The 23,385-nt window shown below is 44.7% G+C and overlaps 1 protein-coding gene across 3 annotated transcripts in view; it reads right to left on the reverse strand.

Moving 5' to 3' along the window:
• TIAM1 (T-cell lymphoma invasion and metastasis 1) overlaps nucleotides 1–23,385 on the reverse strand; it is a 461,256-nt gene that overhangs the window by 331,970 nt on the left and 105,901 nt on the right. The gene's annotated exons all lie outside the window — the stretch shown is intronic.

Below are 23,385 nucleotides of genomic sequence, written 5' to 3' on the forward strand. Positions count from 1 at the left end.
TGCGATCTACACCACAGCTCACGGCAACACCGGATCCTTAACCCACTGAGTGAGGCCAGGGATCGAACCTGTGTCCTCATAGATGCTAGAAAGATTCATTTCCACTGAGCCACAACAGGAACTCCTATTTTTGTTTTGTTTTTGCAAAACATTGCTTTTAAATGGTCAAATTTATTTTTTAGTTTCTTAAAATATATTTTGAAAGGGAAAGAAAGTATTGTCAATAAATTACAGAACTACATCCAGCAAAGATAAAATAATAGGGGCCAGATTTATGTACCCAATTTTTCGGTCTTTTCTGCCATTTCTTGGGCCACTCCCCTGGCATATGGAGGTTCCCATGCTAGGGGTCTAATCAGAGCTGTAGCTGCCGGCCTACACCAGAGCCACAGCAACTCGGGATCCGAGCCAAGTCTGCGACCTACACCACAGCTCACGGTAATGCCGAATCCTTAACCCACTGAGCAAGGCCAGGGATTGAACCCGCAACCTCATCATTCTTAGTCAGATTCGTTAACCACTGAGCCACGCCGGGAACTCCTGAAACAATTTTTTAATTGAAGAATAGTTGATTTACAATGTCATGTTAGTTTCAGTATCTAGCTCAGTGATTCAGTTGCATATATACGTGTGTGTATGTATATCTATATGTCTATTTATCTATAGAGATATATATTCTTTATTAGAATCTTTTCCCTTATAGGTTATTAAAAAAATAGTGAGTATAGGAGTTCCCATTGTGGTGCAGCAGAAGCAAATCCGACTAGGAACCATGAGGTTTCGGGTTCGATCCCTGGCCTCACTCAGTGGGTTGAGGATCCAGCATTGCCGTGAGCTGTGGTGTAGGTCACAGATGTGGCTCAGATCCCCTGTTGCTGTGCCTGTGGTGTAGGCCAGCAGCTGTAGCTCTGATTGGACCCCTAGCCTGGGAACTTCCATATGTCTCGGGTACGGCCCTAAAAAGCAAAAAAAAAAAGAAATAGTGGGTATGGGTTCCCCATTCTATAAAGTCGGTCCTTGTTGGTTATCTATTTTATGTACAGCAGTGTGTATGAGTTAGTCCCAACCTCCTAATTTATCCCTATCCCTGCTTTCCCTTTGGGAAGCATTAAGTTTGTTTTCTATGTCTGTAAGACTATTTCTGTGTTGCACATAAATTCATTAGTATCTTTTTTTTTTTTTAGATTCCCTATAGAAGTGATGTATGATATTTGTCTTTCTCTGTCTGGCTTACTTCTTCATTGATTATGATAATCTCTAGGTCTGCCATGTTGCTGCAAATGATACTGTTTCCTTCTTCTTAACGGCTAAGTAGTATTCCACTGTGTTTAAATATACCAGCTCTTCCGTATCTGTCCACTGGTCCATGGACATTCAAGTTACTACCATGCCTTGGCTATTGTGAACAGTGCTGCTGCAATGAACACGGGGGTGCATGTATCTCTTTGAATCATAGTTTTCTCCAGATCTAGGCCCAGGATGGGATTGCAGGACCACATGCCAACTCTATTTTGCCAATTGTTTTAATTGGTAAAAATCGACCCAACTTTTCAATGTGAACAAAATATATGAAACAATGGTTCTCAGACACTGGACAGCAGGAGCACAGGACCGTGACTTCTAACTGACTGGAAACAAGAAGGTGGGCCCTATAACTGCCAAGGGAGGGAAACCAGGAGGGGCTCCAAGGTCTCCAGGGTGGAAGAGAGGAGCTGAAGCAGATTACATGCCATCCTGCCACTTGAGATGGGCTCGCAAAGACTTTACTGCACCAGAACCATTCCTATTCTTGATGACAAACGCTCACTAATGCTCGAATACTGTGAAGACCACGGATTGGAGCTGGACAGATTCTCAACACGGCTAAAGTTTTTAAATTCAGGAGTGCTCTTAAAAGGACTTTTTCTTTTTGTCTTTTTTAGGGCTGCACCTGCTGCATAGGGAGGTTCCCAGGCTACAGGCCTACACCACAGCCACAGCAACGCGGGATCCAAGCCAAGTCTGCGACCTACACCACAGCTCATGGCAACACCAGATCCCCAACCCACTGAGTGAGGCCAGGGATAGAACCTGCATCCTCACAGGATACTAGTTGGATTTGTTTACACTGCGCCACGATAGGAATTCCCCTTAAAAGGATGTTTGATTTCTTCTCTTCCTAAAAGGTTGTTCTCACCCCTCAGATGACGTTGCTGGCATCGTGGTTATAATTTACTGTGTCTTCCATTCTTCAGCCTCCCAGATTCAGCAGCACTGGGGGACAGGGAGGGACAGGCTCTGTTCCAGACCACAAAAGCACTGGCGGGGGGCGCTGTTATGGCATCTAGCCTAACAGCTCAACCTCCTGTATTGCCTGCATTCTTCTGGGGAGCAGAGTTTGCCAGATAAGTGACCTCTAGCCTGGTACACAGTAGGCACACAGTGAATTACTGAGTTCATTAGTTCATTAATTAGGAAATGAATAGCATCGTACGGTTAAAAGTCTCAGCTAGTAGGTAATTACCTTCTTTCCCAAATACATAACCTTTGGATCAAGCTAAACAGACCAGTTAGATGGCCTTTGGTACCAAGCAGATGAATTCTTCACTTTCTCCTTAAGAGCCATTCCCAAGGTTAAGACTAAGAACTTCCGGGGACCCCTGCCAATACGGAACTTATTCATAGGGCACCAGTGGAATCCAGGTTCCACAGCAGCAATCTCAGATTTCAAAAAATCTCAAGGTTTAAGACCAACATGCAGGGAGTTCCTGTCATGGCTCAGCAGAAATGAATCTGATGAACATCTATGAGGACACAGCTTCGATCCCTGGCCTTGCTCAGTGGCTTGAGGATCCAGCGTTGCCGAGAGCTGTGGTGTAGGTCAAAGATGTGGCTCGGATCTGGTATTGCTATGGCTGTGGCGTAGGCCAGCAGCTGCAGCTCCAATTCAACCCCTAGCCTGGGAATTTCCACATGCCCACGGTGTGGCCCTAAAAAGAAAAACAAACAAACAACAACAAGGAAAAAACCATTTAACATCATTCAAATTAACCTGTGAAAGCCTCTCAGTTTCATAATTTAAAGCAACAAGGTAACACAAGGTTTAAAAAGGTTTCTTGGGAGTTCCCGTCGTGGCTTGGCAGTTAACGAATCCGACTAGGAACCATGAGGTTGCGGGTTCGATCCCTGGCCTTGCTCAGTGGGTTAAGGATCCTGTGTTGCTGTGGCTGTGGTGTAGGCCAGTGGCTACAGCTCTGAATGGACCCCTAGCCTGGGAACCTCCATATGCCGCACGGAAGTGGCCCAAGAAATGGCAAAAAGACAAAAAAAAAAAAAAAGAAAGAAAAAAAAAGTTTTCTTTTATGGACCTAGGAATGTAAAGAGATTCTAAGGCCACAAAATGCCTCGTCAAGTAAGGCAAACAAAGTTGTTATTAATTCACGGAAAATGATCAATTTAACTGTCACATAAGAAGGACTAATGGGAAGGGGACCCTGAGTCACACACTTTTGCTACCAGTAGTATTATAATGACTTTATCAAAAAGCATAATAATAACATTCATTCACAGAGCAATTTATAGATTCTGGGACGCAACTGACCAGAAACTCCCGTCCAAAGTTCGGGAAGCAATTTTAAAACTGCCCTGGTGTTTCTCAGACTTTCCTTGCCTCATAAACTCCCACCCTGTCATCAAGATCCTTCTTACACGCCACCTCCTCAGTGAAGCCTTCCTTCCTACCTATTCTCAAAAACTTATTCCCATCCATACCTCGGCACCTGCCCCGGGATGCTGGAGTGGATCTATTCATGTATCAGCCTGTGATGCTTCCAGCACCATCGCTGGCAGACAGCAGCCACTTGATAAATGACCCTTGTCCTAAAAAATAAATTCATTTCTTTTCAACTTAGAAACTTCATCACTCGTAGCTAACGCTAAGAAGTCACATTTTTCTCATCTCAACAGCAACCTGTCTTCATTAAAGAAAAATTTTGGAAAATATATCAAAGTATAGAAAAACATTCCTTCCCTGTTGAAACTAAGCCTTCTAGTCCATTTTTAGCATAAATATAGCCAAGTGAAGATAATAGTCTATATACAATTATTTATCTAATTGATTTTATATAATGTATTCTAAAAATGTTCCACGTCATTTTTAGAATACTCAAATGATGTTACATGGACATGCCATTATTTAACTATTTCTTTTCTTTCCTCTTTTTTTTTGGTCTTTTTGCCTTTTCTAGGGCTGCTCTCATGGCATATGGAGATTCCCAGGCTAGGGGTCTAATTGGAGCTGCAGCTGCCGGCCTACACCACAGCCACAGCAATTCGGGATCCGAGCCATATCTGCAGCCTACCCCAAAGATCACGGCAACGCCAGATCCTTAACCCACTGAGCGAGGCCAGGGATCGAACTCGAAACCTCATGGCTCCTAGTCAAGTTCGTTTCCACTGCACCACGACGGGAACTCCTAACCATTTCTTTTCTTTCTTTTTTTCTTTTGGCTCTTTAGGGCCTCACTCACAACATATGGATGTTCCCAGGCTAGGAGTCAAATCAGAGCCACAGCTGCTGCCTACACCACAGCCACACCAACGCGGATCCAAGATGCGTCTGTGACCTACATCACAGCTCACAGCAACACCAGATCCCCGACCCACTGAGTGAGGCCAGGAATCGAACTTGCATCCTCATGGATACTAGTTGGATTCATTTCCGCTACACCACAATGGGAATTCCACATCATTTAACCATTTCTTTGTTTTGGGTCTGCTAGATTGCTTCCAATCGCTTGAAATGGACACTATGTGGACAGATTTTTGTTTGTTTTCTTCTTATGGCCACACCTGCAGCCTATGGAAGTTCCCGGGCCAGGGGTGGAATTGGAGCTGCGCTGCCAGCCCAGGCTACAGCCAGAGCAACATCAGATCCAAGCCACATGTGCCATCTACACCACAGCTTGCAGCAACCCTTGAACCTTAACCCACTAAGTGAGGCCAAAGATCAAACAACGTTCTCACAGACACTATGTCAGGTTCTTAACCTGCTGAGCCACAAGAGGAACTCCCATGTGGGTAGATCTTTGTTCAAACCTCAGGTTGCTCCATTAATAAAAGATCAACATTTTGAAAGTGAAGATGCTTATGAATGAGTGCGCTCCCCTCATCAGCTACTCTTTCCTAACCCCCCTAAACACCAGACAAACCAAGAGCCTAGGAAGTGACCATAGTTCCAAACCACACACACATATTTGTGTTCTTCTCCATAAGTGGACACTCAGGGCGGTGCTTCTCAAACACGGCACTGGAGAATACAGCTCTGGACACCAGCCTACCTTAAACTCATACATAAATGCTTTCTCTCCTTTTCTTCCCGACATCCTACCCTTCCCTCCCATGTCCTCTTCTGTACCCTACTTCTTTTTTAATTTTTTATTAACATATAGGTGATTTAGGAAGTCCCATCATGGCCCAGCAGAAACGAATCTGACTAGGAACCATGAGGTTGTGGGTTTGATCCCCGGCCTTGCTCAGTGGGTTAAGGATCCAGCATTGCTGTGAACTGGGGTGTAGGTCGCAGACTCAGCTTGGATCTTGCATTGCTATGGCTGTGGCATAGGCTGGTGGCTACAGTTCTGATTAGACCCCTAGCCTGGGAACACCCTAAAAAGACAAAACACAAAAATAAAATAAAGTAAAATAAAATAAAATAGAATAAAATAAAAAAGTATGGTCGATTTACAAAGCTGTGCTAACTGCTACTGTACAGCAGTGACCCAGTCACACACATATATATACTTTTCCTTTCTTACATTATCTTCCGTGATAATCTAGGACCTGGCTGTCTCTGTATTCTTTTTTTTTTTTTTTCCTGTCTTTTTTGCCATTTCTTTGGCCGCTCCTGCAGCATAAGGAGGTTCCCAGGCTAGGGGTCGAATCAGAGCTGTAGCTGCCAGCCTACACCACAGCCATAGCCACAGCAACGCAGGATCTGAGCCGCATCTGCAACCCACACCACAGCTCATGGCAACGCCGGATCCCTAACCCACGGAGCAAGGCCAGGGATCGAACCTGCAACCTCATGGTTCCTAGTCGGATTCGTTAACCACTGAGCCACAACAGGAACTCCTGCATTCTAAATGTGTATCCTACTTCTTTTTTTTTTTTTTTTTTTTTTTTTTATTTATTTATTTATTTTGTCTTTTGTTGTTGTTGTTGCTATTTCTTGGGCCGCCCCTGCGGCATAAGGAGGTTCCCAGGCTAGGGGTCGAATCGGAGCCATAGCCACCAGCCTACGCCAGAGCCACAGCAACGCGGGATCCGAGCCACGTCTGCAACCTACACCACAGCTCACGGCAACGCCGGATGGTTAACCCACTGAGCAAGGGCAGGGACCGAACCCGCAACCTCATGGTTCCTAGTCGGATTCGTTAACCACTGCGCCACAACAGGAACTCCTGTATCCTACTTCTTACTCCTGGTTAACTATTCAGAAATCCTCCAAAAGACCAAATCTGGGCTTCATAATCTTGGCACTATTGGAATTTGGAGCTGAGTAATTCTTTGTCATAAAGGGTGGGGGTCAGCGAATTATAGGATGTTTAGCAGTGGCCCTTGCCTCCATCCACTAGATGCCAGCAGCAAACCCCACAGTTGCGACAACCAAAAGTAATACCCTATACAGCCCAGTGTCTCCTGGAGGACAACTTCATCCCCAGTTGAAAACCACTGACCCAAAATTCTTATTTAATCATTTGATAATAAAGGAAGGTTTCTGGTCAACCATAGTTGAGAATTTAAGTTTCAACTATTATGCTAACTCTGATCTATTGGGAGTGTTCACCTGATCCATAGAAAAGTGCTACAGCTGATTAGTGATGTCTGCTGTGGACTTCGAAGAGGTAGCCTGGCATCTCCATTAATTCACCAGAAGCATCGAGACAGAAGGAGGGAGTTGGTACAATGTTTAAAACTGGACTTGGCTGCAAAGAGACCCAATACCATCTTCCATCGACTCCATAAAAAGAATAATAGAAACAACAGACACCTTAAAAACATTCTACTCTTTCAAGTGAGTAGAACCTTAAAAACATTTCTACTCTTTTTTGGGCCACACATGCTGCATATGGAAATTCTCGGGCCAGGGATCATACCAGAGCCACAGCTGTGACCTCACCATAGCTGTAGTGACACGGGATCCTTCACCCACTGTGCCAGGCCAGGGATCAAACCAGCACCTCGGCAACAACTGGACCTGCTGCAGAGACAATGCCAGATCCTTAACCCACTGTACCTCAGCGGGAACTCCTCAAATGCATTTAACTGTTAACGTTTTATGAAACGATCCCTAAAAGAATCTGTAATTGGCCAATCATTAATATTTATAAGCTTCCTATACTATCTGAGCACACAACACATCATCAAAGGCTGGTAAAAAAATAGAGCTGACCGAATCCACAGCCTCAAAAATGTGGCAGTATTGAATGTTAACCCAGAAATCATAATTTTCAGAAAGAAAATGGAACCACATTCTTCTATACCATGTATCTATGTGTCCAAAGGGAGAGAGGGGTTATCCAAGAATATGACGGCAAATGCAGACCAGATTGGACCGAGAAGGTACAAAACCATGGATTATGTATGCTTCTGAGTATCAACAAGGCCTTGATGACCCGCAATGTAATCACCTATGATTACTGAACCGCCACGTGCCTCAGTTTTTCCTCATTTGGTAAATAAACCTCTTAGCGTTGTTAGGATGAGGAAACAGGATGATAACAAAGGTCATATACAATAAGTTTTCCATCTTAGTTAATATTGTTTGGTGTCCATTCTATATTCGATCTAGAAAGTATCTACCAGCCTCGGAGTTCCCGTCGTGACTCAGTGGTTAACGAATCTGACTAGGAACCATGAGGTGGCGGGTTCGATCCCTGGCCTTGCTCAGTGGGTTAAAGATCCAGCATTGCCATGAGCTGTGGTATAGATCACAGATGTGGCTCAGATCTGGCATTGCTGTGGCTCTGGCAGGCAGCAACAGCTCCGTTTAGACTCCTAGCCTGGGAATCTCCATATGCCATGGGTGCGGCCCTAAAAGGACAAAAGACAAAAAAAAAAGATTCAGGAAAGAAAATAAGTCAAAGAGAGGTACCCTATACTAGTCCCTACAGGCAAATACTGAAAAGAGCCAGGACTAGAAGTCTCTAGGGATTGGTCAGGTTTGACCCAGTGCTTCAATGAACTTACAATTAATACCAAGTTCAAAGGTATCTCTATACATGTACATTATTTTATCCAGGATTGAAAGCAACTTTTTTTAAAAAAATTTCTTTTCAGGGCCTCACCTGTGGCATATGGATGTTCCCAGGCTAGGGGTCAAATCAGAACTGCAGCTGCTGGGAGTTCCTGTTGTGGCGCAGTGGTTAACGAATCCGACTAGGAACCATGAGGTTGCGGGTTCGGTCCCTGCCCTTGCTCAGTGGGTTAACGATCCGGCGTTGCCGTGAGCTGTGGTGTAGGCCGGCAGCTACAGCTCCGATTCGACCCCTAGCCTGGGAACCTCCATATGCCATGGGAGTGGCCCAAAGAAATAATAGCAAAAAGACAAAAATAAATAAATAAATAAAATAAAAATAGAAAGGTTATCCTCAAAAAAAAAAAAAAAGAACTGCAGCTGCCAGCCTACAATGCAGCACGGCAACACTGGATCCTTCACCCACTGAGCGAGGCCGGGGATCGAACCCACGTCCTCAAGGATACTAGCTGTGTTTGTTACCGCTGAGCCACATGGAAACTCCTAAAAGCAACTTTTAAAGACTTTAGAACAATTGAATCTGGAGTTCCTGTCGTGGCGCAGTGGTTAACGAATCCGACTTGGAACGATGAGGTTGCGGGTTCCATCCCTGGCCTTGCTCATTGGGTTAAGGATCCGGTGTTGCCGTGAGCTGTGCTGTAGGCCGGTGGCTATAGCTCCGGTTAGACCCCTAGCCTGGGAACCTCCATATGCCACGGGAAGCAGCTCTAGAAAAGGCAAAAAGACAAAAAAAAACAACAACAAAAAAAAGAATAATTGAATCAGAAAGTATTCCTGCCTGAAAGAAACCAGAAAAGGTAGAGACTCATCTTTCATTTCACAGCTCAAATTCTGAGAAACGGAGGAAAGGGAGGATGGGAAGGAATGGGTTACCCAAAAGCCCAAAGTGGGACATGGCCAGGCCTGCCAGATTCCCCAGCTGCTTCTAGTCATTGGGGATAATTAGACCCTCTAGTCCATAATGGGCAAGAAGTAATGAACAGACGTTTCAGGGCCAGCTCCCTGGACATTATAAAACCCTGGGGAGAGGCGGCGAGAACGGTTTCCCACAAGACAATTACCCTCGAGACACGAAGATGCCCCCATGGACCAAAACACATTTTAGAATTGGGTTTAGAGTCTATTGGTCCTTTAACTAAGGGCTGGTTTTGTTTTGTTTTGTTTCATTGTTTTTTTTGTGAATGTTTTTTTAAAAATCATGCAGGAGTTCCCGTCGTGATGCAGCGGAAATGAATCCGACTAGGAACCATGAGGTTGCGGGTTCAATCCCTGGCCTCGCTCAGTGGATCAAGGATTCAGCGTTGCCATGAGCTGTGGTGTGGGTCGAAGATTCGGCTCGGATCTGGTGTGGCTGTGGCTGCGGCTACAGGTCCAATTAGACCCTTAGCCTGGGAACTTCCATATGCTTCAGGTGCAGCCCTAAAAGGACAAGAGACAAAAAAAAAAAAAAAAAAAAAAAAAATCATGCAGAGGTAAGAGTTAGCACTCCTTCAATGTACTCTCCTGCTTCTGACCTCTGTCGCCTGACCTTGCAAATCTGCTTGTTGAAGCCCTTACTGGATCATCAAGCCCTAGTGACCAGTTTCTTTTCTTTTTTGCTTCCGCATAGCATACGGAGTTCCCAGGCCAGGGATCAGATCTAAGCCGCAATTCCAACCTCCCCTGAAGCTGTGGCAACCAGATCCCTTAACCCACCATGCTAGGTGGGGGATCAAACCTGCGTCCTGGCGCCGCAGAGATGCCAATGATCCCATTGTGCCACAGCAGGAACTAACTCCTATGTGACCAGTTTCAATGCCCCCCTGTAAGAAATCTCATTTGACCCACCTCCACCAATGGAATAAAATCCCCAGATCTGACATTCCTGGCGCCCAAGTGGTGGATTTTTTCAGCCTTCGAAGTATCATTTCTGATGCTTACTTGAGCCAAAAAGAACCATATTTTATAGACGTGGTTTCTAGGGCCCTTGAATTATTATGATTTTTCCAAGTCTTCATTCTCATGTAGGCTAACAGCACCCCTACCCCTCTTGCAAATCCCTGAGAACTGGGCTTTGGAATTCATCGTGGGCAACATCAACCCAACCAATTCTGTAAAATAAAACATCAGACCGAGCTGGTGCACACGCAAAGCATTTAGAACATAGTTCATAAGAGAAGGACTTCACAAGTACAGCCTCCCAAACGCCACACACACACACACACACACCAAGGTGCAGTCTGTAAACGATTCATCCTGGACACTGCTCAGTCTCACATTAAAATAGCTGGGAGGAGAGAAAGTGATGAGATTTCATTAAGTGAAAAAATGTCATGAAAATCAATTCTAACCTCTTTAGGTCCCAGCAGTGGGACCTCTGTTTATAAGGACTGCATTACAGATGAGCTCTCCCAGGGAAATGACCACAGCAGTTATCAAACGACTAGAATATACTCTCTGAAGGAGAAACTACAGTTTAGACTTGGCACTGGTCTTCCTGTCCCTGAAAAGCAGGGTGCTGAGTCAGCCTGCATCAGCTCAGGAAAAAAAGCAACTGAGGAATACAGCTTCCTGATTGACACATAATCAATTAATAAAGGCAGGTTTCTATTAAATTCCTAATTGCATTCAGTTTCAAAAAGAGGAGTAAAAATAGCTACCATATTATCCATGATGGCTGTAAAGCATAAGAAACCTGACTAATGAATTTCAGGCTTATGCTCTGGGAATTAATAAGGAAAAACTTCAGAAGAGGTGACTTAGTGCTACAATATTAATTTCATATTTGCATTCCCCACGAGCACGGAAGTGAAATTTGTCAGCTTGAGGAAAAAGAGGCTGGGCTGTTTATCAGGACCTCCGATAAATAACGATCTAATATCCAAGGGGGCCTGCCATTAAATATTTAATAATACAAAACACATCAACAACCCTTTCTAAGAATAAGAGAATGCAAACACAACTTCTGCTTTTGCTATAGACAGTTCTACGGTCAGGACATAGGTAACATTTCCATAGGAAAAGTCACCTGGCATTTGGGATGCAGCATCAAAAGTCACAGGCTGGAGTTCTCGTTGTGGCACAGTGGTTAATGAATCCGACTAGGAACCATGAGGTTGTGGGTTCGATCCCTGGCCTTGGTCAGCCGATTAAGGATCCGGCGTTGCCGTGAGCTGTGGTGTAGGTCGCAGACGCGGCTCAGATCCCACGTTGCTGTGGCTCTGGTGTGGGTCGGTGGCTGCAGCTCCGATTAGACCCCTAGCCTGGGAAACTCCATATGCTGCGGGAGCAGGCCTAGAAAAGAAAGCCAAAAAAAAAGTCACAGGCTAATGTAAGAAATGGTCTATGCTGGTGAATAAATCTTAATTCAAAGCAAAACACTTAATCCAGGGCCTCGGTTTCTTAATCTATAACATGAAAGATTCGGGTTCCTTTTATCACTATGCCCCTGCTAGCTTAACATTCCATAATGCCACGACAAGCCTTACTCTCTGGGTACAAATGGCTTCTAGAATGTTCTTTAACCATAGTTCTTTTACATGACATTTTGCTTTTGTTGAAGAAAGGGCAGTGTTCACGCCAAAAAAACTCCACCATGCAAGGTGCAAATCTTTGTGGAAAATAATCTGGCAAAGCAAAGAGAGGCTGAGCTTCCCCCGGCCATTCTGGAAGTTGTCTATAACAGCAATGAAAAGAAACTCAGACCCTTAGCACCAGCATAGCATTCTGGCTATTGTCACAAACACGGCCTGACCAAGAGCCTACCTGGCAAAGATCTCAGACACTCAAATTCCTGGCAACATCCAAAAGCCTATTCCTGTCACAGGAGACCTAGGACATCCCAGATCCTTGTAAAATCCAAGAAGGAATTTAAGACTAACATCCATTCTTCCTGAGTTGGACCACATTCACTGAGTTTATATTAGCCCCCCCCACCCCCGATATAGAAACAAATACAGTCACAGGGAAGAAGGAAACTAAGAGAAGAATGGCTTTTTTTTTTTTTTTTTTTTTTTTTTTTGTATTTTTGCCATTTTTGGGGCTGCTCCCAAGGCATATAGAGGTTCCCAGGCTAGGGGTTGTAGCCACTGGCCTACACCAGAGCCACAGCAACACAGGATCCGAGCCGCATCTGTGACCTACACCACAGCTCACGGCAATGCCAGATCCTTAACCCACTGAGCAAGGCCAGGGATCGAACCCAAAACCTCATGGTTCCTAGTCGGATTTGTTAACCACTGAGCCACGACGGGAACTCAAAGAATGGCATTTTGTTAGCTGAATTTTTTTTTTTTTTTTTTTTTTTTTTTTGTCTTTTTGCCATTTCTTGGGCTGCTCCTGCAGCATATGGAGTTTCGTTACCCACTGCGGCACGACAGGAACTCCTGTTAGCTGCATTTTTGATTTGGATTTTGGGGAGGGTGTTTTGGAGGCAGAGAGTATTGTCCAAATTAACTCTGCCTTGAATATTTGTGTGTTTAAAAAATTCATTAAGGCATTCCCAAAGTGGCTCAGTGGAAACGAATCCGACTAGCATTCATGAGGACGAAGGTTTGATCCCTGCCCTTGCTCAGTGGGTTAAGGATCCGACGTTGCCATAAGCTGTGGTGTATGTCACAGACCCAGCTTGGATCTGGCATTGCTGTGGCTGTGGTGTAGGCTAGCAGCTACAGCTCTGATTTGACCCCTAGCCTGGGAACCTCCATATGCCCCGGGTTCAGCCCTAAAAAGCAAAAACAAAAAAAAATCATTAAGGAATTCCCCTTGTGGTTCAGTGGTATCCACCCTGACTAGTATCCATGAGGATGCAGGTTCCATCTCTGACCCCACTCAGTGGGTTAAGGATCCAGCGTGGCTGTGGCATAGGCTGGCAGCTGGAGCTCTGATCTGACCCCTAGCCTGGGAACTTCCACATGCTGCAAGTGTGGCCCTAAAAAGGAAAAAATATACATATTAAAAGTGGAGAATGCCTTCCAAAAAATAAATAAATAAACAAACTCTACCTTTAGCCAAAATTTCTCTAGCTGAGACTTGTAAGCCACCTCTTGAGCTATGATCTGTGAAGACCAGTATCTGAGTTCTGGCTATACCACACCTCAGGATCCAGACGTCCAGTCCAAGCACAGAGGCGACATTTCTTGCTGTCCTGTGCTAAGATGCACCGACACTCACTGTCAAGGGCTCACTGGGCCTCCAATGGAAGCTGAGCCACTAGCTTTCATGGCCCACGAGGACTGGGTATCACTGAGCGATAGACTAGGGAGTGATGAAGTGGGAATGAGAAAGATGCAGAGAAGGCAAGGGACACAGAAAAGCAATACCGAGCATCCTCAACACACCCCTGGAAGGTACTCATTCACCAAAACCAGGAAATGAGACAAGGAAGGCCTCCCGTTACCCTGACAGGCCCTCCAGCGCATCCCAGCCACCCTCAGCCAGCCCACGAAACCTTTTCAATGCAAAAATGGGACTGACGTGGTACACATCTCCAATGAGGACAAATGCCCAAAACAGAAAAGCAGCAAATCTTGCAGTAAAATGATAGCAAAACAGGAAAGTTCAAAAGGAAACAATTTATTCAGCCTAAAAGCTGGTGGCTAAAGAAAAGTAGATTCAACCAGAAGAAAATGGGGTGGCTAGAAACATGTTTGGAAATGCTGGAATGGGCTTGAGAGACCAGTAGCCTTGTTCATTATTAAGAATTATTAAGAAATGGAGTTCCCATCGTGGCTCAGTGGTTAATGAATCCGACTAGGAACCATGAGGTTGCGGGTTCGATCCCTGTTCTTGCTCAGCGGGTTAAGGATCTGGCGTTGCTGTGAGCTGTGGTGTAGGTCGCAGAGCAGCTCGGATCCCGAGTTGCTGTGGCTCTGGTGTAGGCCAGTGGCTACAACTCCGAATGGACCCTTAGCCTGGGAACCTCCATATGCTGCGGGAGCAGCCCAAGAAATGGCAGAAAGACAAAAAAAAAAAAATTATTATTAAGAAAATGTCCGAACCCCTTTCTATCAGGAATATGAGTTTGATATGGAAAGCAATATGGAGGTTCCTTAGAAAACTAAAAATCAAGCTACCATATAAATTAGCAATCCCACTCATAGGCATAGATCTGGTAAAGACAAAAATTCTAATTTGAAAAGATACATGCACCTCGATGTTCACTGCAGCAATATTTACAACAGCTAAGACATGGAAACAACCTAACACCCATCAATAGATAAATGGATAAAGAAGATGTGGTACATATATACAGTGGAATATTATTCAGCCAAAAAAAAGAATGAAATAATGCCATTTGTTGCAACATGATGGACCTAGAGATTATTATACTAAGTGAAGTAAGTCAGACAAAGACAAAAATCATATGCTATCACTTACATAAGGAATCTTTAAAAATGACTCAAATGGGAGTTCCCATCCTGGCTCAGCAGTTAAATGCCCACCTGATGTAGGGCAATCTTCTTCATCCATTTATCCTCAGGGTCCCCATCTGCAACAGCCAATGTGCTAAGAGCATCCACCTACCCAGACCGGTCTGAGCAGTAAATGATGCAATGGATATCAAAGACTTAGTTCAATGCCAAACATAGTAGGTGCTCAAAAAAAAAAAAAAATAGCTGTTATTTTGTTTTACTTTTTTTTTTCTTTTTTCTTTTTTGTCTTTTCTAGGGCCGCTCCTGCAGCATATGGAGGTTCCCAGGCTAGGGGTCTAATCGGAGCTGTAGCCACCAGCCTACGACAGAGCCACAGCAACGCTAGATCTGAGCCACGTCTGTGATCTACACCACAGCTCATGGCAACGCCGGATCCTTAACCCACTGAGCGAGGCCTGGTATCGAACCTGCAACCTCATAATTCCTAGTCAGATTCATTAACCACTAAGCCACGATGGGAACTCCTTGTTTTACTTTTTGATGAACTGCTAGTTCCCTCCATCCAGTTTCCACCCAGAAAAATGCCAGCTACTTCCACGGAGAAAGCTGCCCGGCAGTTGTCACAACACAAATCCCTTGTCTATCTTGGGGGGGACTGGGTTTGGCAACAGAGCCACCTACTAGAGAAAAGTAGCAGGAGAGCTCCCTGCAGAGGAACTGGGTCTAAGGAAGAAAAAAAGAGTCCAAGCTCAGGCATAATTGGATTAGGCAGAAAAGCAAATATCTGGCAGGCTGTAAAAAAAAAAAAAAAGGGGGGGGGGGAAAGTCCTTGGGGGCTTGGAAACTCCCTCTGGGCAACCAGTCTGGTATCAGGCAGCAACCTGGCCTCTTCCTTCCAGAAGAATCTCAGGGATAATGGAAGGAGCTGCCCAGGAAGAACACAGCTGTAAGAAGCAGAACTCCCTGGCCCCAGGAAGCACGGCTGCCCTTTGGCCCGCTGGCTAGGCTATTATTAGACAGAGGCGGGACTCACTTCCCTCCTTCCCAGAATATGATAAAGACAACTTCATATCCTACCAAAAAATCTGGGATTCCCCCCAAATCACCTCTTTTTCAAGGGGCCCCTCCCAGCTCCCCTATCACAACAACAGGGCCTTTCTCCTGTTCCAGCGAAGTAAATTCAAGATATCTTCTCAGCATGTGTTCTTGGTCCCACGGAACCTCGGCGGTTCCTCCTCCAGCTCTGCTGTTAAGAAGGGCTGCTTTTGTTCACGGGTGCCCTGCTTCCCACCCAGATCTAAGTTTCTTCAAGGTGGAGGCAGTGCTTTCTCTCTGCATCTTGCTTCCCAGGGCTTAGGGAGGTGCCGAGAGCAGAGGATGCATCCGAAAGAACAGGGCTGAGGCATGACATTGTAAATCAACTATACTTTAATTAAAAAAAAAAAAAAAACAAAAAAAACAGCGTTGACCCACAGAAGGGTAGGGGGAAGACGGCCTCTCCCTCTTCGAAAGTCCATCAAAACAGGCTTTGTGGGCCTCAGACATCATTAAACAGCACCTAATCCATCCCGAAGTCAATTAAGCTAAAAAGCCAAACTGTGAGTTTAAGAGGAAAAAAAGTTCACACAAGATGGATCGGGCTGAGGCCCCACAAGCTAAGACAGGCCTTGTCATCTGTGTTATACCACGGGGTGATTTGTAGCTCTGGGGTGAGCATAAATCAGGCCTCGAGAGGCAGGCACGGCCAGTCGGCTGGGCCACAGGCATCCTGGCGCTGCCCATCAATCATGCCTGCTGATATCTGGGGTACCCAAGCCCGGGCAGAGCCAGCCGAAGGGACAGGCAAACTGGGTGATTCAGACTGTCAAACAGACCGCATGCTTGATTTCATATATCATCTTTTGCTCATGCATTTTTAAATTCAGATAATTCACCTAACATTACTTTCATAAAACATATATATGTTCTGTGTATAGGGAACGTCGCCAAGTCCCTACGTGGTTGAGTCATCCGATCCAAGTGACCTTGATGATTCCAACATGAGGGCAGAACGCACCAGGCATTTAATGGGGGGCTCAGGGCTGGAGGAGTTGCGGGGGAGGGGGGTGGAATCTGCTAGAGAGAAAGGGAATAGGGGTGCTGAGGACATTCCTGCAGGGAGAGACAGCTTCTGACCAATAGGACAAAAATGCCATAGTGAAGCAATTTCCTCAAATGGGAAAAGGCTGGACAACTAGCTAACATCAGACTCAAGGGAAAATGCAAGACCAGTGAATGTGTGTGCGCGTGCGTGCGTGCGGTTGTGCGCGCACGTGCACATGTGTGGGACAAAGAGCTGCAGGTCAATGTTTAGGAAGAGAGATTTCAAGGGCACCTCAAAGAATATTGGAGAGGACTTAAAAGGTGAAATATGAAATAAGTGAAATGAAAATGACAAAGAAAAAAAGGTGTCCGTGCTAACACTCAGACGAAAAATCTGCTGACTGGAAGACAAGCAGTTACACTAGTAGATATCCGGAATTGGAAGAGGAAAATAGTGAATTCTGGTTATAGCTTTAATTTCCCAAATGAGTGAGCCACGCTATGGAGGGCGCATCCTCAGTGACTTTCATTCTCTCGCTGGTAGGAGCCCCTCCTCTTGATTGTGGGCGGGGCTTGGGGCTCAACTTTAACCAATAGAATAGAGCCCTGATGACACGTCATTAAGTAAGACTCCTTGTCATCAGACTGCACTTTTGAAAAGCAAACTGCCAGGCTGTGAACTACCCCGGGAAGGGGCTGTGTGACAGGAACCGTGGGCAGCCCCTAGGAGCTGCGAGTGACCTCAGGCTGACAGGCAGCAGGAATCGCTGGCTCTCCGTCCCACAACTGCAAGGAAAGGAATTCTGCGACAGCATGAATGAGTTAGGAGGCAGCTTCTTCCCCAGACCAGCCTCTGGATGAGAATGCAGCCTGGCCCACATCTTGATTAGTATAGCCTTAAAAGATCCACTCAAGAGCTTCTGACTCACTGGAGTGTGAGATCAGTGTGTGTGTGTGTGTGTGTGTGTGTGTGTGTGTATGTGTGTGTGTTCACAGCCGCACCCGCAGCATATGGAAGTTCCCAGGCTAGAGGTCAAATTGGAGCTGCAGCTTCAGGCCCACACCACAGCTACAGCAACACCAGATCTGAGCTGCACTGGGGACCTACACCACAGCTTGCAGCAACACCTGAGACTTAACACAATGAGCGAGGCCAGGGATCGAACCGGCATCCTCATGGGTACCAGTCAGGTTCTTAACCTGCTGATCTACAGCAGAAACTCCAGGTGAGTTGTTATAAGACACTAAGTTTGTGGTTATTTGTAGTGAGATCCTCAGAAACTGGAGTGACTGGGCTGAAGCCTCAGTAAAGTGGTCAGGTGTGTCGACATGTGTCATCACACAGTGGATGAGAGAACACGTGCTAGGAGCAAATGGCCTGGGCTGAGACCCAGCACTTCCCAGCTATGTGCCTATGGCCAAATTACATATTCTCTCTGGACTTCAATTTCCTCATTCATAAAATGAATAATAGGAGTTCCCATTGTGGCTCAATGGTTAACAAATCCGACTAGGAACCATGAGGTTGCGGGTTCGATCCCTGGCCTCGCTCAGTGGGTTAAGGGTCTGGCATTGCCGTGAGCTGTGGTGTAGGTTACAGACATGGCTCAGATCCCACATTGCTGTGGCTCTGGTATAGGCTGGTGGCTACAGCTCTGATTAGACCCCTAGCCTGGGAACCTCCAAATGCCCCAGAAGTGGCCCTAGAAAAGACAAAAAGACAAAAGAAAACTTAAAATTTTTAAAAAATAAAATAAAATGGATAAGAAGAATAGTACCTATCGCCCAAGGTTGCTACTGATGATTAAATTAATTAATAACTATTGACTGTTTCAAACAATACCTTCCAGAATAAGAACTGGGGAGGAAAGGTGGGTTAAGTCCTCAAAGGCAGAAAGTGCTGAGAAGAAAAGGGCAGAGAAACAAGCAACGGAAGAAAGAAGATGGGCCAGAGGCAAGTGTTTTTTTGTTTTGCTTTGCTTTTTATGGCTGCACCTGCAGCACATGGAGGTTCCCAGGCTAGGGGTCTAATTGGAGCTACAGCTGCCAGCCACAGGCACAGCAACAAGAGATCCGAGCCTTGTCTGCGACCTACACCACCGCTCACGGCAACACCGGATCCTCATCCCACTGAGTGAGGCCAGGGATCGAACTCGCAAGCTCATGGTTCCTAGTCGGATTAGTTTCCGCTGCGCCACAATGGGAATTCCTAGAGACAAGTTAAAGCAGAGCCAGATAGGAAGTGGCCAGGAGGCTGCACAAAATCAGAGTCCAAAAATCTCACTCATTAGGGCAAAAGATAACTTCAACAGGAGGATGTCAAGAAACATAGAAAAGGTGGGACCAAGAAGTAATCGGATAAAAGAGCCGTCATAGAATGAAGACATTTCCTTGAGATAAAAAGGCATCTACCCCAAAAGAGGAGAAAAAAAATTAACTGGCCTACTAAGACTGAATGACCTGGCCTACTGAGCCTTCCAACTCAAACACACCAGGCTGTGCCTTCCTCGACACTGGCTCTTATTATCTCTTCCCAAATGTTCTTCCTTCCTAGCCATGCTTCCTTCAGGGCTTGCCCAAAAGCCCCTTCTCATCAGGCCAGTCCTGACTAACATTTGTGTCCCAATGACCTCATGCCCGGCTCTGCTTTTCTCTATAGCACTGTCTGTTTCTGCCATTCTACAAGATTTAGCATTTGCTATGTTTGTGTTTCTGTCTCCCCTGCTAGAATGCAAGCTCCGCAATGACAGACCTTCCTCTGTCTTTTTTTCTGATACATTCCCAGGGCTTAGAACAAGGCATGGCTCATAACAGGTGCTCAGAGACATGACAACGAAATGCAATATATCATTCAGAACTAGACCCTTTTGCTTATTAAAGGACATAACAGGCAAAACTGGATTGGGCGTTGGGGTGGAGGAAAGAAAGATCTTTGGAGCTATACTCTCGACTTTCTGTGACTGTGTAAAAAATTCTTTTGCATTTAAAAATTAAAGAAATAAAATAAAACTCTGACAGGGTGGTAATTACCAAAAAAGACCTAAAGGGAGTTCCCAATGTGGCTCCTCGGGTTAAGAACTCAATATAGTCTCTGTGAGGATGCCAGTTTGATCCCTGGCCTTGCTTAGTGGATTAAGGCTCCAGCGTTGCTGTAAACTGTGGCGCAGGTCAAAGATGCAGCTTGGATCTGGTGTTGCCATGGCTGTGGCGTAGGCCTCAGCTACAACTCTGAATCAACCCCTAGCCTGGCACCTTCTATACGCCACAGGTGTGGCTGAAAAAAGACAACAGAAGCAAACAAGCACTAAAAAATGCTCATCACATTATTATAAATATTTACGTATTTCTGGAAAGGACAATGAAATCAATGGGAGGCAAAAAACAAGAAAGGTAGGAACTTTCATTTTTACTCTGCACGGTTTTTACAAGGAGCATATATTACTTATACAATATTTAAATCATAAAATGTATGCGGGCGGGGGGTGGGGGAACAAGTTGGTCCACAGACAATTTCTGGGAGGGGGCAGAGAGGAGGGAGGGAAGGTCAGGGAGGGAGACCCTCAGGTTTATTTTCCAGGAGGATTACAACTCCCAGGAACGCTGCAGGGGCTCTGCAGGCACAGATGGGCAGCCTCCCTGCCCACCTGGTAAGGACAGGCTTCCTCCAGCTCTGCTTCTTACAACTGCCTGTCACTTGGGACAAAGAGACCTGGCCAGGCAAACTGGAGAGCATCTGTTGGGCTCTGAAGAGCCTCTCTGAGATCAGATTTTAAAATTAAGAAATGTCTCTTTTGGAGTTCCTGTTGTGGCTCAGCCGTAACGAAGCCAATTAGGATCCATGAAGACTCCAGTTTGATCCCTGGCCTCGATCAGTGGGTTAAGGATTCCGTGTTGCTGTGGCTGTGGTATAGACCAGCAGCTGCAGCTCCAATTCGACCCCTAGCCTGAGAACTTCCATATGTCATGGATGGCCCCAAAAAAAGACCCAAAAAAAGAAAAAAGAAATGTCTCTTTCTCCAAAAAAGACATACAGATGGCCAGCGGGCACATGAAAAGATGCTCAACATCACTAATTATTAAAGAAATGCATGATTGTACAACTTCAAATGTAATAAATTCATTGAGTAATAAAAAATTTTTTTAATTAAAAAAAATCAATAGTTTTTTTCCTTTCTCGAAAAGGTAGGAATACTGCTTTCTAAATTTAGTAATAGAACAGCTAAAGAAACATAGCAGGATAGGCTCACACCTAGGCATTTTTCCACTTTGATAAGAAATAGAAAAATGTCTATTAAATACAAAATTAATAAAGTTTTGGAAGGCAAAAGACGTAAGTGAGACTATTTGCAATTGCCAAGACATGGAAACAACCTAAATGTCCATCGATAGAGGAGTGGATAAAGAAGATGTGGTACATACACACAATGGGCCATTAAAAGGAATGAAATAACCACATTTTTAGCAACTTGGATGGACCTAGAAATTATCATGCTAAATGAAATCAGTCAGACAATGAGACACCAACATCAAATGCTCTCACTGACATGTGGAATCTGAAAAAAAGGACAGAATGAACTTCTTTGCGGAACAGATACTGACTCACAGTCTTTGAAAAACTTATGGTCTCCGGAGGAGACAGTTTGGGAGGTGGGGGGATGTGCTGGGGGTGTGCAATGGAAATCCTATAAAATTGGATTGTGATGATCATTGTGCAACTATAAGTGTAATAAATTCATTGAGTAATAAAAAAAGAAATAAGTGCTGAAAAAAAAAAAAAGAAATGCAAATCAAAACTACAATGAGGTACCACCTCAAGCCAGTTAGAATGCCCCACCATTAAAAACTCTACAAATAACAAATGCTGGAGACGGTGTAGAGAAAAGGGAACCCTCCTATACTGTTGGTGGGAATCTAAGTTAGTGCAATAATTATGGAGAATAATACAGAGGTTCCTCAGAAAACTAAATATAGATCTGCCATATTATCCAGCAAGTCCATTCCTGTGCATATATCTGACAAAACTATAATTCAAAAAGATACATGCACCCCTATGTTCAATGCAGCACTATTCACAATAGCCAAGACATGGAAACTACCTAAATGTCCATCAGCAGGTGAATAGATTAAGAAGATGTGGTACTGGGAGCTCCCATCTTGGCACAGAAATGAATCTGACTAGGAACCATGAGGTGTCAGGTTCGATCCCTGGCCCCGATCAGTTAGTTAAGGATCTGGTGTTGCTGTGATCTGTGGTGTAGGTAGAAGATGTAGCTCGGATGTGGCATTTCTGTGGCTGTGATGTAGGCTGGCAGCTGTGGCTCCAAATAGACCCCTTGCCTGGGAACCTCCATATGCCACTGGTGTGACCCTAAAAAGACAAAAGACCAAAAAAAAAAAAAAAAAAAAGTGGTACATATATACAATGGAATATTACTCAGCCATAAAAAGAATAATGACATCTGCAGCAACATGGACAACTAGAAATTCTCACACTAAGTGAAGTAAGGCAGAAACAGAAAGACAAAAACCATATGATTGCATTTATATGTGGAATCTAAGATATGGCACAAAAGAAAGAGACCCAGGGACATAGACAATAGACTTGTGGTTGCCAAAGGGAAGGGGGAGGGAATGGGATAGATTGGGAGTTTGGGGTTAGTAGATGCAAACTACCACATTTTTTTAATGGCCATACCGGTGGCATATGGAAGTTCCTAGGCCAGGGATTGAATCCGAGCCACAGCTGCAACTTATGCCACAACTGGAACCTCAACCCACTTCCACAGCAGAAACTCCACACAAACTACTACATTTAGAATGGATTGACAACAAGGTCCTATTGTACAGCACAGGGAACTATATCCAATCTCGTGGGATAAATCATAATGGAAAGGAATATTTTTAAAAAGAATGTATATACGTGTGTAACTGAATCACTTTGCTTGTGCAACAGAAATTAGCACAACACTGCAAATCACCTATGCTTTAATCAAATAAAGAAAAATAGAGAAAATTCACAAATTTCTCGCACTTGATTTTTTTTTGTCATTGCAAAGAAGTTTGCAATTTACGGAAATTGATCAGCTTTCCTCTTTTTACCTTTTTACTATGGAAATTTGTATTATGAAGACATAATGTCCATGGACCCATAACCCAATTCAACTATTCTGTTTCCCACACACACAGAGTTGGTCCATTCGAACCAACATCTAAACAAGATCCACATATTGCATTTGGTTGATTCTCTGCTTCCTTCATTAGAGGTTCCTCTTCCTCTTTTTATCTCCTTTGCATTGTTTTTCACCATTTCCCCATTTCCATTAAAAGACTACAGAGTTTCAAGTATTCCTCTGTCCCTCCCTTCCTCTGACTCTCCTAATCTCCTCCCTGATTTTCCTTTTTTTTTTTTCTTTCCCCTACCCTGCAGCATATGGAGTTCCTGGGCCAGAGATCAGATGTGAGCCACAGCTGCGACCTACATTGCAGAGCTGTGGCAACACCTGATCCTTTAGCCCAACAGCACCAGGCCAGGGATCGAACCTGTGTCCTGGTGCTTCAGAGACGCCACTGATCCCATTGCACCACAGCAGGAACTCACCTAATCAACTTTTTAAAAAAATTTTCTGCTAATCAAAATTCTCAGTGAGCCTAGGA

This window comes from Sus scrofa, chromosome 13 (genome assembly GCF_000003025.6).
Source record: "Sus scrofa isolate TJ Tabasco breed Duroc chromosome 13, Sscrofa11.1, whole genome shotgun sequence".
Classification (NCBI taxonomy): domain Eukaryota; kingdom Metazoa; phylum Chordata; class Mammalia; order Artiodactyla; family Suidae; genus Sus; species Sus scrofa.